This window comes from Lissotriton vulgaris, chromosome 1_1 (genome assembly GCF_964263255.1).
Source record: "Lissotriton vulgaris chromosome 1_1, aLisVul1.2, whole genome shotgun sequence".
NCBI classification, from domain to species: domain Eukaryota; kingdom Metazoa; phylum Chordata; class Amphibia; order Caudata; family Salamandridae; genus Lissotriton; species Lissotriton vulgaris.
This window is the reverse complement of record NC_141685.1, coordinates 1,787,834,640-1,787,848,065: the sequence shown is the minus strand read 5'-3', so window position 1 is coordinate 1,787,848,065 and position 13,426 is coordinate 1,787,834,640.

Below are 13,426 nucleotides of genomic sequence, written 5' to 3'. Positions count from 1 at the left end.
AGCAGTGGATTGTGGGGGCGCGAGTTATAATTAGTACAACTAACTATAACAGGGGAATTTCAATGGTTTTATACTAGTAAAATGTTTAGCTAACTATAACACCCCTAAAAGCTATGTTTTTTTCAGCTAATATATATATATATATATATATATATATATATATATATATATATATATATATATATTACCTACTGGCTATCGCCAGTAGGTATATATAGTTAGGATTAATTCCCTATGGCATTTCTGAAAATTCTATGTCTAATAACTTTGGCGTTTGTGGACGGAATCGGCTGAAATTTTCAGGAAAATGGCACATTTTGTTTCTGAGCAGCCCCTGAAAATTTGGTGGGGTTTCGTCAAGGGGGGGCCGAGAAAAAAGGGGGGTCCCAAAACGCGTTTTTCCCATTCATTTTTCCATAGGGCGGTTGGACTCACTTTTAGCTCGAACGGCTGAATGGATTTGCACGAAACTTGGCAAAATTGTAGGGACTGTTAGCCCGATGTGCCTTTGCTAGGTCTCAATATATGTGCTTCAGTGGATTTTGAGAAATTAACGTTTAAATCAAGATATATATCTGTAACAGCGCTCCGAGCAGCGATCCGGTCCGCTTACTTTTCGCGTTTCGGAACTTTGCGCGCAGAAAGCTGATTGGCTCTCCGGTGTCTGTCAACATTCTAAACAGTCCGGAGCGGCCGCCATCTTGTCTCTCGGTAGGATCGAGAGAGAAGAAGAGGTGAAAAACGAAGGGGGAATTTGATGAAAGGGGGCAAGGTATCCCCCTCTTGACCCCCTAGGAATGTTGTTGGGGTTATTAAAGGGTCCCGTGGGGAAAAGAAAAAAAAAATGATTTTTCACGGTAGAAGCGCTTCACGGGCCGCGAACTGGGCCGCAAACTGGTAGCGAAACGGGAATTCGCCATTTTGTGCTTCGTTAATTAAATTACTAGGTATAAGGGTGTGCGGGAGACGTATCCTTATCCCCTATGTTTCATGATGGTGGCCGTGGAGGCTTATATATGTTGATACATCTCTTCCAGCGGCTGTGCGTGAGCTTTTTTTTTTTTTGCTGCGTGACAGTCCGGAGCGGCCGCCATCTTGTCTCTCGGTAGGATCGAGAGAGAAGAAGAGGTGAAAAACGAAGGGGGAATTTAATGAAAGGGGGCAAGGTATCACCCTCTTGACCCCCTAGGAATGTTGTTGGGGTTATTAAAGGGTCCCGTGGGGAAAATAAAAAAAAAAAATGATTTTTCACGGTAGAAGCGCTTCACGGGCCGCAAACTGGTAGCGAAACGGGAATTCGCCATTTTGTGCTTCGTTAATTAAATTACTAGGTATAAGGGGGTGCGGGAGACGTATCCTAATCCCCTATGTTTCCTGAGGGTGGCTGAGGAGGCTGATATATGTTGATACATCTCTTCCAGCGGCTGCGCCATCTTGCCTTTTTTCCAATGCCACAATTTTGTCGTGCACGGCAGCCATTTTAGATGCCAGGCTGGTCCCAGGCTATCACCTACCCCTGCGGATGTAGTTTATGGCCCCAGCTGTAGAGAATTCAGACATGCCAACCCTCCCGATTCAGGCGTGTGACTACTGATTTCAGTGCTAGTCTCCCGCCTCCCGATTTCTGCAAGCAAAAACCCGGGGGCATATTACGAACAACTAGCGATAATTTTTGTCTCTAACTTGTTTAGAGACAAAAATTATCGCCGCACATCGGCGATTTTTATCGCAGATAAACCTTGCTATTATCGCAGAAAAGTCAGCGATATTCATGTATTATCGAGCAAATGCTCTTAGCCATGTTATCCACCTCCCATTGGATAACATGGCTAAGAACTGCTCAGGGCAGGTGTTAGATTTTGGAGATATTCGCAATTAGCGCGAATATCTCCAAAAGTTGGTAATAGGAGATAGCGATGTTAGGGACTGTTTCCAGTCGCTAACATCTTGGCACGCCACTTTGCATGTCATTAGTGATAAGTATCACTGACATGCAAAGCGGGGCCCAAGATGGTCGCTATCTCCTTTTAGCTGTCACTAACTGGTGTTAGCGACAGCTTGGTAATAGGGAGATAATTTTATCTCCGCTTTCATGGCTTTTAAAGCCAAAAAAGCGGAGATAAACCCCCTTGATAATATGCCCCACGATTCCTTGGGGGTTTCAGCTGACAGGGCTTGGTATTGTGTTACATGGTAATTTTTCCAGGAAACGTCAGAGGGTCGATGCAGGGGTTCTAGAAGAGGTGATAAACCATTTAAGCCTCATGAACAAGCGCATGGTCTTTTAAAGATTTGTGAAGTACTCGGGGCGGCGGTGTGTGTGTGCCCTCTTTCAGGAGCGGGCGGGGGGGCACTGCCAGCAACTTGCCAGGTCAGGTAGTGTTCAACACGTGCATCACCCTTTCTCTGCCTGCTATTGCGCTCCATGCTTCGGAAAGGTAAGAAAAAGAACGTGCATTTGAGTTTGAAATGTCCGATCCTGCAGCAGCACACTTCCAAAGCCCACACATGACAATAACCCGATTCAAGGCCCTATTCACCCGTTTTAAAAAAAATAGATAACACTCCAACAAAGTAAGATTATAAAACTTTATTAACTTTTAACTATAATGAACGGAACAAAAACTAAAAACATTTAAACATTTTTCAACTCAAAAAGCAACAATGGTTAGAAGCTGTCTTTTGTGCGAATAGTCCCAAGGCAGCACAACGTGCAGAGTTCTGGACGGCACCCAGGTGATGTCGCCTGGGTGCCGCACTGGTTTTGGGATCCTACAATGCAGCACAGAAAAACAGCGTGGGGCGTCCCGGGTGGTGCGGGGGGAGGCCTCGTCAGTAGTGGTCTGTTGTGCGAATAGTCCCAAGGCAGCAGAACGCGTTGAGATGTTGATGGGACTGTGTCCAGTGTCCCATGGCTGACACAACATGTACGACAGGCACCCAGGTGATGTCCAGTAAACTGCCGCACTGGTTTTGGTATCCTACAATGCTGCTCCGAAATTTGGCGTGCGGCGGCCCGGGGGGGGGGGGGCGTGGGGGAGGCGGCGTGAACGGGCCTCCCCAGGTGGCGGCCATCTAGCTGAGTTGCGCCCGCTCTTGCGGCTACAGCGTCTCGCTCACCATGTTGTTGAGTTGCTCCCACTCTTGCAGTGCAGCGATAGGCGGCTGCCACATGGCTCTTAAAATGGCGGACGGCTCCTCGGTTTTGGGCCTGGTCCACTGAAATGGCCCTGGGACACCTTGGAACTCGGACGCTTGCCTGTTAGGGCTTGGGCTCCATTCTCGAAAAGCGTCCCCTCAGCCGTGAAGATTCTACAACAGTCTTGGGGGCCCCCGACTCCCGCAGGCTTCCGGTGGGGAGCGGCTGCCATGATTGCTCGCGGAATGACCACGACGGAGCCACGAGATGGTGGTGCTCCCATGCTGACACCAGCTTCAGTCTGAATGATCCAGAAACAAGGTGGGGCTTTCATCGTTTGGGAAAAAAAAATGTTCTAAACCAATGAAAAGTGTTATTTTTAGGTCATATGACCAAGACTTCCATCTTTAGGAAACCAAAAGTAAAATGAACCAATGAAAAGTTTTATAAACAAGTCACATGACCTGTTATGCGGCATAGGGCTACAAAAAGCGTAGAAAATCCGTTGGCACGTGAGGCGGCGTCAGTAGCGGACCGATGTGCGAATAGGCCGAAGGCAGCACAACGCGCCGAGATCCGGATGGCACCGAGGTGGTGTCCAGCAAATTGCCGCACTGGTGTGGCCATCCTACAATGCTGCGCCGAAAGACGGCGTGTCCAGCTGAGTTGCGGTCACTGTTGCGGTACAGTGACTCGAACGCGCCGAGATCCGGATGGCACCGAGGTGGTGTCCAGCAAATTGCCGCACTAGTGTGGCCATCCTACAATGCTGCGCCGAAAGACGGCGTGTCCAGCTGAGTTGCGGTCACTGTTGCGGTACAGTGACTCGAACGCGCCGAGATCCGGATGGCACCGAGGTGGTGTCCAGCAAATTGCCGCACTGGTGTGGCCATCCTACAATGCTGCGCCGAAAGATGGCGTGTCCAGCTGAGTTGCGGTCACTCTTGCGGTACAGTGAGTCGAACGCGCCGAGATCTGGATGGCCCCGATGTTGTGTCCAGCAAGTTGCCGCACTGGTGTGGCCATCCTACAATGCTGCGCCGAAAGTCGGTGTGGGGTGCCCCGTTGGCTTATGAGGTGATGTCAGTAGTGGACCGATGTGTGAATAGGTTGGAACCAGCACAAGGCGCCAAGATCCGAATGGCAAGTTCTGGATGTTGAGTGCCATAGTTGAGAGTTCTGAGCAGTGCTTGTAAGACTATCTGAAGTTTATTATAAGAATCAGAGTAAGTTGAAGACTGTCTGAAGCTTATTTGCACCTTTTGCAGCTTCACTATTGCCCAAGGTGGTGTCCAGCAAATTGCTGCACTGGTGTGGCCATCCTACAATGCTGCGCCGAAAGACGGCGTGTTCAGCTGAGTTCCGGTCACTCTTGCGGTACAGTAACTCGAACGCGCCGAGATCCGGATGGCACCGAGGTCGTGTCCAGCAAGTTGCCGCACTGGTGTGGCCATCCTACAATGCTGCGCCGAAAGTCAGTGTAGGGTGCCCCGTTGGCTTATGAGGTGATGTCAGTAGTGGACCGATGTGTGAATAGGTCGGAACCAGCACAAGGCGCCAAGATCCGAATGGCAAGTCCTGGATGTTGAGTGCCTCAGTTGAGAGTTCTGAGCAGTGCTTGTAAGACTGTCTGAAGCTTATTTGCACCTGCTGCAGCTTCACTATTGCCCTGGTGTGGCCAAATGTCGCACATGACATAGGCGGCCGGCTCCCGAGGTCCGGCGGAACTTTTTTCCTTTTCCTTTCTGCTTCTTTTCCTACAATCCGTTTCATCTGAAGACACGACCAGGTCCCTGAATGTGTGTAGGGGGACGCTATTGATTGAATGAAAATGGCGGCTTGACAAAAAGCTGACTCAAGCGTTACTGTTGATGCTATACAGACAAAAATTGGTTTTCAGTTTGTACATTCTTCATGTTTTTTTTTTCCATCCAAGTCTGATTGAGAGTTTGTAGAAAAATGGCTTCAGATTTTCCACATACTACTCTTCAACATTCTTCCTAAATGTAACAATGTGAAACTCACTAGGAGAACAGCTGTTTCTGTTTCCTTTCAAAATGCTGCCAACAATATTTTCTGAATGGAAGACACCATCTTGTAGCATAAAGGGCCGAAAGGGGTTCTGGTCTGGCCGATGGTTGGTGGAGACATTTTGACTATATCTTGGACCTGCCCGGCCTCGCCCAAAATGGCGCCGGTATAAATGGGACTCGTAACTCCTTGCCCGCAAATGTATATCTAGAAAATGTTATTGTAAGTGGCCCTGTCGTATTTTAATTACAAAATGTACGTCCACCGATTCCGCAACTGTTAGACACCTTTGTTCTTGCAACCTAATGGCCCGCTCGTTACGTTCTTCTACTGTGTAATTGTCTCCTCATCATATACGATTTCAGTTTGCTCCGTGGCCGGCCCACGTGGTTATAGGCCCGTATTTGTATACTGACATTTTCACAATAAAGGTTTTTAAAACAAAACACAGTAGTAGTATTTACATTGGTAAAGTTTTTACTTTTAGTCACTGTTTTCGAATCAGTAAAAGGCAAGTGAAATAAAGCAGTCCAATTACATGACGGATAAAAGGTATAATATGTAGGAACGCAGTAAAGATAAATGGTCAAGGGCAGTTGTGTTTTTCATGTCTGCAACATAAAGTGATCGATAAGAATCTGATAATCAGGCGTATCGGCGACTAAGACAGCAGGCCGAATCTCTTTTACTCAACGGCTCCGTCATGGAAGGAAGAAACGCCCTTTTTCTCGAAAAAGAAATATATTTTACTTGCAAGACAGTTGTAAATTTTCCGGGAAAGTACATTAGCCTGGAATATTATAACATATGTTTGAAAAAAAAATATTGTTCGAAAACAATAAAAAGCGTAATTTTTAGGTCATATGATCAAGCTTTTCATCATTAAATTAACAAAAGTAAAATGAACCAATGAAAAGTTTTATTAACAAGTCACATGACCTGTTATGCTTACGTTACGCGCTGCGCGCCGCGCCTCGGATCACTTCCGAGTGCGCTAACGCGGCGTGTCATATAACGCATTACGCGACAACGTAGGTCAAGAATATAGTCAAAATGTCTCCACCAACCAGCGTTCGGAACACAACCCCTTTCAGCAGTCCAAAAAGTTCTGTTACATGACAACAGAGGGGACAGGCAACAAGAACCATCAGTCAAAGAGGGGAGGGCAAGTTCTTCTCTTCCGGGTCATGTTGGGGCGCTACCGGAACTGATCGAATTGGTAGTCTACAGTGTTTCTGGATGTTTCAGACTAAAGCTGGCGTCAGCATGAGACCACTACCATCTCGTAGCTCCGTCGTGGTCATTCCACGAGCAATCATGGCAGCCGCTCCCCACCAGAAGCCTGCGGGAGTCGGAGGCCCCCAAGACTTTTGTAGAATCTTCACGGCTGAGGGGACGCTTTTTCGAGAATGGGACCCAAGCCCTATCAGGGAAGCGTCCGAGTTCAAAGGTGTCCCAGGGCCATTTTAGTGGACCAGGCCCAAAACCGAAGAGCCGGCCGCCATTTTGAGAGTCCTGTGGCAGCCGCCTATCGCTGCACCGCAAGAGCGGGAGCAACTCAACTACATGATGAGCGAGACGCTGTAGTCGCAAGAGCGGGCGGTAAACAGCTGAATGGCGGAAGAGGCACAGTGTAGCAAAAGCGGGCGGAATGGCAACTGAAACGGTAAAGGGGCGCCCCACTACAGCGTGTCTTCAGGTCAAACGGATTGTGGGACAAGGTTCAGAATTGAAGAGTCATCAAAAGGCAAAAAGTTCTGCCGGACCCCGGGAGCCGGCCGCCTATGTCGGGGGCGATCTCAGGCTACACCAGTGCTATAAGACTTGGGGAAGTGTCGGAGCCAAGCGTCTTCTCCGAGTCCATGGCCATCACACCGCCCCTAAGGGGCCTCCGTCAAGCTGTTTAGGAAGGTAACATATCACATTGTTTTCTAATGCAGTCAGGTCCACAAACGACACTCACTTACTTTGAGAATAGGGAAGCTGCAGTAGGTGGAAATAAGCTTCAGACAGTGTTACAAGCACTGCTCAGAACTCTTAACTATGGCACCCAACATCCAGAACTTATGCCATTTGAGAATGGCAGTGACATCGAAGCAACTCAGGGACCAAAACCATTAACGTACTTTCACGTATGAAAATCTTACATGGGGAGGGGGCAGGAGCGAAGCGCCCCCTCCCAGTCAGCGCCGCCACAACGTATGTTGAAAATTTGAAGCCATCGTTCTACAAAGTCAACCAAACTTGGATTGAAAAATCTAGAAAAATGTACAAACTGAAAACCAGTTTTGGTCTGCATAGCATCAGTAGCAACGCTTGAGTCAGCTTTGTGTCAAGCCGCCATTTTGATTCAACAAAGCACAGGCATTGAAAAAGGCTCAAACTCAGAACTCTGAACTATGGCACCCAACATCCAGGAGGTTGCCATCCGGATCTTGGAGCCTTGTGCTGCTTTCGACCTATTCACACATCGGTCCACTACTGACATCATCTTATAAACCAACGTTATGTAAATAGTTTTTTAATAAAATGTTTTACCCTGTTTCTTTGCTGGTGTGTTGTCTATATTTTTAATATTTGCATAGGGTTTGTCGTTATTTTGTGCGGGATGGGTGATGGAGCCGAGCTGTCTTGCAGCCCTCATGGTGTGGAGCTCAGTTCATCTCACTATTTTCGTATTTCTCATGAAGGGTTGTTCCTAATATTTCTATTTTAGCGAGGTCAAAAAGAGATCCAATTAGTGGCCTACTGATTTTGCTCGATTACTTTAATTTTTTTACACGATTTTTCACTATCTGCAAAGACTAAACAGAGTATTGCGACTTTGTGCTTGTTTGTAAATAGAGAATGATCCAAAGAGAACCAATTCTAAAACAGTAAATGCTTGGACAACAATCAATCAAATGGAGAGACAAGCAGGCACGACGGATTACAACGGGGGTAAAGGCCTGCGTTAACTACCCTTCAGTATCTGCAAAGAGAGAGTACTACTAAGACAAAAGAGGGGAGGGGGGGGGGGGTGCAGCGTTCAAAGCACATCAGCGTGCATAAATACGAAAATGTTTTTATCTATCACGTACTTGACATTTTAAAGCTTTTCATATTTGCTATTAAAAAACCAATGAAATTCACAGAAAAAACCATAGGTTATAGTGGATATATAGTTAGGAATTTGCATTTACAAAACCTTGAAAATTCAATGAAAAAACCATTGGTTTTAGGCCATATATAGTTAGGGATTTGCATTTACGAAACCTTATTTTACTCGCATAAAACCATTGAAATTCCATATATAGTTATAAGCGCTAACTATATATCGCGCACCCGCAATCCACTGCTGATGATGTCACATATTACATCATTCATGACATGGTTAGTGACATCACTGATGACATCACTGATGACATCTCAAATGTCTCAATGGTTTTTTCATTGAATATATATATATATATATATATATATTTATATATATATATATATATATATTACCTACTGGCGATCGCCAGTAGGTATATATAGTTAGGATTTTTTCCCTATGGGATTTTTGAAAATTCTATGTCTAATAACGTTGGCGTTTGTGGACGGAATCGGCTGAAATTTTCAGGAAAATGGCACATTTTGTTTCTGAGCAGCCCCTGAAAATTTGGGGGGTGTTCGTCAAGGGGGGGCTGAGAAAAAAGGGGGGTCCCAAAACGCGTTTTTCCCATGTTAATTTCCATAGGGCGGTTGGCCTCACTTTTAGCTCGAACGACTGAATGGATTTGCATGAAACTTGGCAAAATTGTAGGGACTGTTAACCCGATGTGCCTTTGCTAGGTCTCAATATATGTGCTCCAGTGGATTTTGAGAAATTAACGTTCAAAAAAATATATATATCTGTGACAGCGCTCCGGGTAGCGCTCCGGTTCGCGTACTTTTCGCGTAACGGAACTTTGCGAAGCGAAGCTGATTGGCTCTCCGGTGTCTGTCAACATTCTAAACAGTCCGGAGCGGCCACCATCTTGTCTCTCGGTAGGATCGAGAGACAAGAGGAGGCCAAAACGAAGGGGGAAATGACCATAAGGGGGCATAGTAGAACCTCCCTGACCCCCTAGGTTTGAAGAGGAGGTTTTAAAAGGGCCCCGCGGGGCAAAAAAAAAAATTTTTATTTTTTATTTTTTTGCGTGGGAAGCTCCCGGTTCGCGCACCGGAAAGCGGTCCGGGGAGCGTACTATGAGGAAAAAAAATGATTGACTTTTAACTTATTGTATGTTTATTGATTGTTCGTTTTGTTGTTTTTTTTATTTATTTATTTTGGTTGTACTTCATGAATTAGATATAACAATGAATAATGTCTCAAACAATTTTTAATTATTAAATAAAAATTTATTGGTCAGAATTTTCATAGTTCAATAAAACTTCCAGCATTACTTCATCTGGAATCTCCTCAAACATGCATGTTTCTATGTCTTGTAAGCATTTAATAAATTGTTCATCAAAAGACTGATCCATAAAATCTTCATCTAAAAATTCTTCATTTAAAATCTCTTCAGATGTAATGTCGAAGGAAACATTGATATTTTCATGCTCCCCTTCCATTTTTTTGCTGTAAATTGAAATAAAAAAATAATTATATTAGAAGAGTTAGGGCACTGTTGGGTTAAAGTTCAGACAGGTAGTTCTGTTTTTTTAACAGTGAAGTTAAAGTAAGTAAATTCATAATTATAGCAGAGAAGTGTAAGTCAATCAATAAATATAACAGAGGAGCCTATCTGTAGCTATAACTATAGCAGGGGGACAGTAAATAATTATCAAAAAACGTTTTTACAAATTAATTTAATGTGCCCCTTACAAATGATCAATTTACTTTACAGGGAGGTCAACATGCTCTTGAAATGTAGTTCAGGCAGTAGTAGTGAAAATGGCTGTGTTTCCCTCTCTTTCTTTATATATATTCAGGTACATAACCAATCAAATGTCAGGTAAAAAAAATTGAAAATGAAAGTAACATTTTCATTGGTTGTCAATTCCAACACTTCAGATGTGTTTTGTGAAGTAATTTACCTCAGGGTATTTAGAGAGGTCTACAGGCTAAATGGCTAAATGTAATTCCAAACAAATTTATGAAAATGGTAGGGATTGGTATGTAGTATGAGCTAATCTGTATTTGGTGAAAGTGTTTCCAGTCCTTTTTCTGTAAATTACTTTCCCACCTTTTTTAATGGAGCGCTTCCCGGGGAGCGTCCCGGTTCGCGAACCAGTAGCATTACGGGAGTCCACCATTTTGTGTTTCAGTCGAATTAAGATACAAGATGGAGGGCAAATAATGTTCAGAATGGGTAGAAGGGGGCACGGTAGACGTATCTTGACCCCCTAGGTTTTCTGAGGGTGGCTGAGGAGGCCCATATGTTTGGGAAAAAAAAACATTTTTTTTACAAATTTCGCGCGGTTAGCTTCTGGTTCGCGTACCGGGTAGCGCTCCGGGGAGCGTATTTTGTTGAAAATTAGTGAAAAAAGTTAGAGTAAAATAATAATTGTGAGTGATCAGATGTAGGGTAGCTCTGGGAAGAGCTTTTGGGTTTATGGTACATTTAGGTACTTATAAGTAGGTACCAATGCACAGTCTTAAATTCAAAATGAAAATTCTGTTGCCCTCATCTGAGAAGTGAACTCCATCTCCTCTGTAGATATCTTGCATGCAGTAACGCAAGTTATTGTTGTACCTGGAGCCCATTCCATGGTCTCTCATGTAAGCTGAAACAGATTTGTTTACATGCTTCCTCGACTTCTCAATTTGTGGACAAAATTGGTTCGACCACCTCCATTTCTGTCTTTGGCATATATTTGAATATACCAAGGCAGTTTGAGGAAAAAGTGCCATTAATTGCTCAAAGGTGTCCTTTAAAAGCATTTCCAGACCTACCCCAGTCAAAGTGCCCAAATCATTACCTCCACAGTGCACAATTAACAGGCCATGTTTTGGCAAATGCATAAAGGTTTTCACCAATGGTATCAATTGGTGACATTTTAATCCTCTGTGGCCAAACCACTTAATTTCCACATCTTGTAAATTGAGGTTAGGTAAATTTCTGTTCTCAGCATACCTTTGAGCCCAGTAGATGTAACTATGTCCAACAATCCAGACATTAAACATGGTGAGAGAAGTTTCTGCTGCAGTCAGATGAAGTGTGGTAATGAAATGGCAGATGAAACAGTAGGAGTTTGTAAAGAAAAAAAACCTGTGGAGTTTCAGTGCTAATGATTCACTAGCAGTGATTGGTGGATTTCCATTTCTGAAAACAGAAAGTTAGGGTGCATGGATGTGTTCTTTGAAAGATGTAATTTGAATGGTCAAGGAAAAAACATTTAATGAAAGATTGCACTGGATACGCAGGTGCACTGAGAGTTCAGAGTTCAATTGAAACATTGTTGTGTGAACTTGCAAACATCAGAGGTCTTTCAGGAGGTGGTTGCTATGCAAAAAAGGCAGAAAGGGCAGAGGGGGGAAGGGTTTTGATTTGAAAAAAGTGAGGGAAGAGTTTTGATTGGCTAACATGAGAGATATGTGTAATGAATATCTGCATTTCTGTGCTTTCTATAGCTGCAGCCTCTGGAGTGCATACTCTTTGTTCTGCTGAAGACAATTTTTTGTATTTCTGAGACTGTTTTGAAACTCATAAAGAATTTGCTAAGGTGAGAAAAGATTTATTTAATTTAGATAGACTATAGTGTGCTTTAAGGACAAAATTATGAAGAAAGCTGTGTTTTTAAAATGTTGCTTTGTCTAAAGTGTTTTACAAATAGATTTTGTTTCTTTGAGAAATTGTAATTGAAAATAATGTGAAGTATTAGCACTGTCAGGGTGTTTTTGTACATAGGAGCTGTGCAGTGTTTTCAAATTATTACTTGAAAATCGTTTTTGAGGAAAAGGAATGCTTTTAAAATTTATCACAAGGAAAAAATGGTGTCTGCTTCTTTATAAGGCATTTGAGTGTCTCTGATGTTATTTTTCCCATTTTAATTGAAAAGCTTTCTCCGTGGGGCAAGTTCCTTGTAAATGTGCTTCCACCTGTGCTTGGCAAATTTAGATTTTGATTCTCTGAGTTACATAGCCATGTTAAAAGTGTCCCAAAAAATGGTGCAAGGGCAATCAAAAACCCCTTTCATGTGTCTTAAGGACATTTTAAGTCATTTCCTCTTGAATGTAGGTATACAATTGATTTATATGTTGTGTTTAAAAACGTTTTTTTTTTAAATCAATTACATTTCTGGATATGTACTGCTAGAGCTTCATAGGTTGTTTGGGGCATATTTATAAGGCATTTAAGTGTCTCTGATGTTATTTTTCCCATTTGAATTTAAGACCTTTCCCTGTGGTGCACGTTCCTTGTAAATATGCTCCCACCTGTGCTTGGTAAATTTAGATTTTGATTATTTGACTTATATAGACATGTTAAAAGTGATCCAAAAATGGTGTAAAGGCTTTAAAAAAACACTTTCATGTGTCTTGGGGCATTTTAAGTCACTGAGGAAACAAAGGTGATGTGATTGTGCAATGAGGAAAAGAAACTGCACATTTTTTAATTACATCACCTGTGTTTCCTAAGTTTATGAATAACATTGTGCAGATGAAGTTTAGGTCTGTCCACGGACACAAAAGAGGTCTGGCCTTTGTTCAAGAGTCAAGTGGACATGATTTACTTCATTGGTAGGCCTTCACATGTATTATCTCCTCTGTACTCTGGAGCGGCGGTGCAAAAGGTTTGCTATGTGACGACATATTTAGAACTTGATGCATCTAGACAGATGTGTCATGCTGTCGTTTTTGAGGAAAAGGAATGCTTTTAAAATTTATCACAAGGAAAAAATGGTGTCTGTTTCTTTATAAGGCATTTGAGTATCTCTGATGTTATTTTTCCCATTTTAAATTAAGAGCTTACGCCGTGTGGCTTGTTCCTTGTAAATATGCTCCCACCTGTGCTTGGCAAATTTAGATTTTGATTCTCTGAGTTACATAGCCATGTTAAAAGTGTCCCAAAAAATGGTGCAAGGGCAATCAAAAACCCCTTTCATGTGTCTTTATGACATTTTAAGTCATTTCCTCTTGAATGTAGGTATACAATTGATTTATATTTTGTGTTTAAAAACGTTTTTTTTTTAAAATCAATTACATTTCTGGATATGTACTGCTAGAGCTTCATAGGTTGTTTGGGGCATATTTATAAGGCATTTAAGTGTCTCTGATGTTATTTTTCCCATTTTAATTTAAGACCTTTC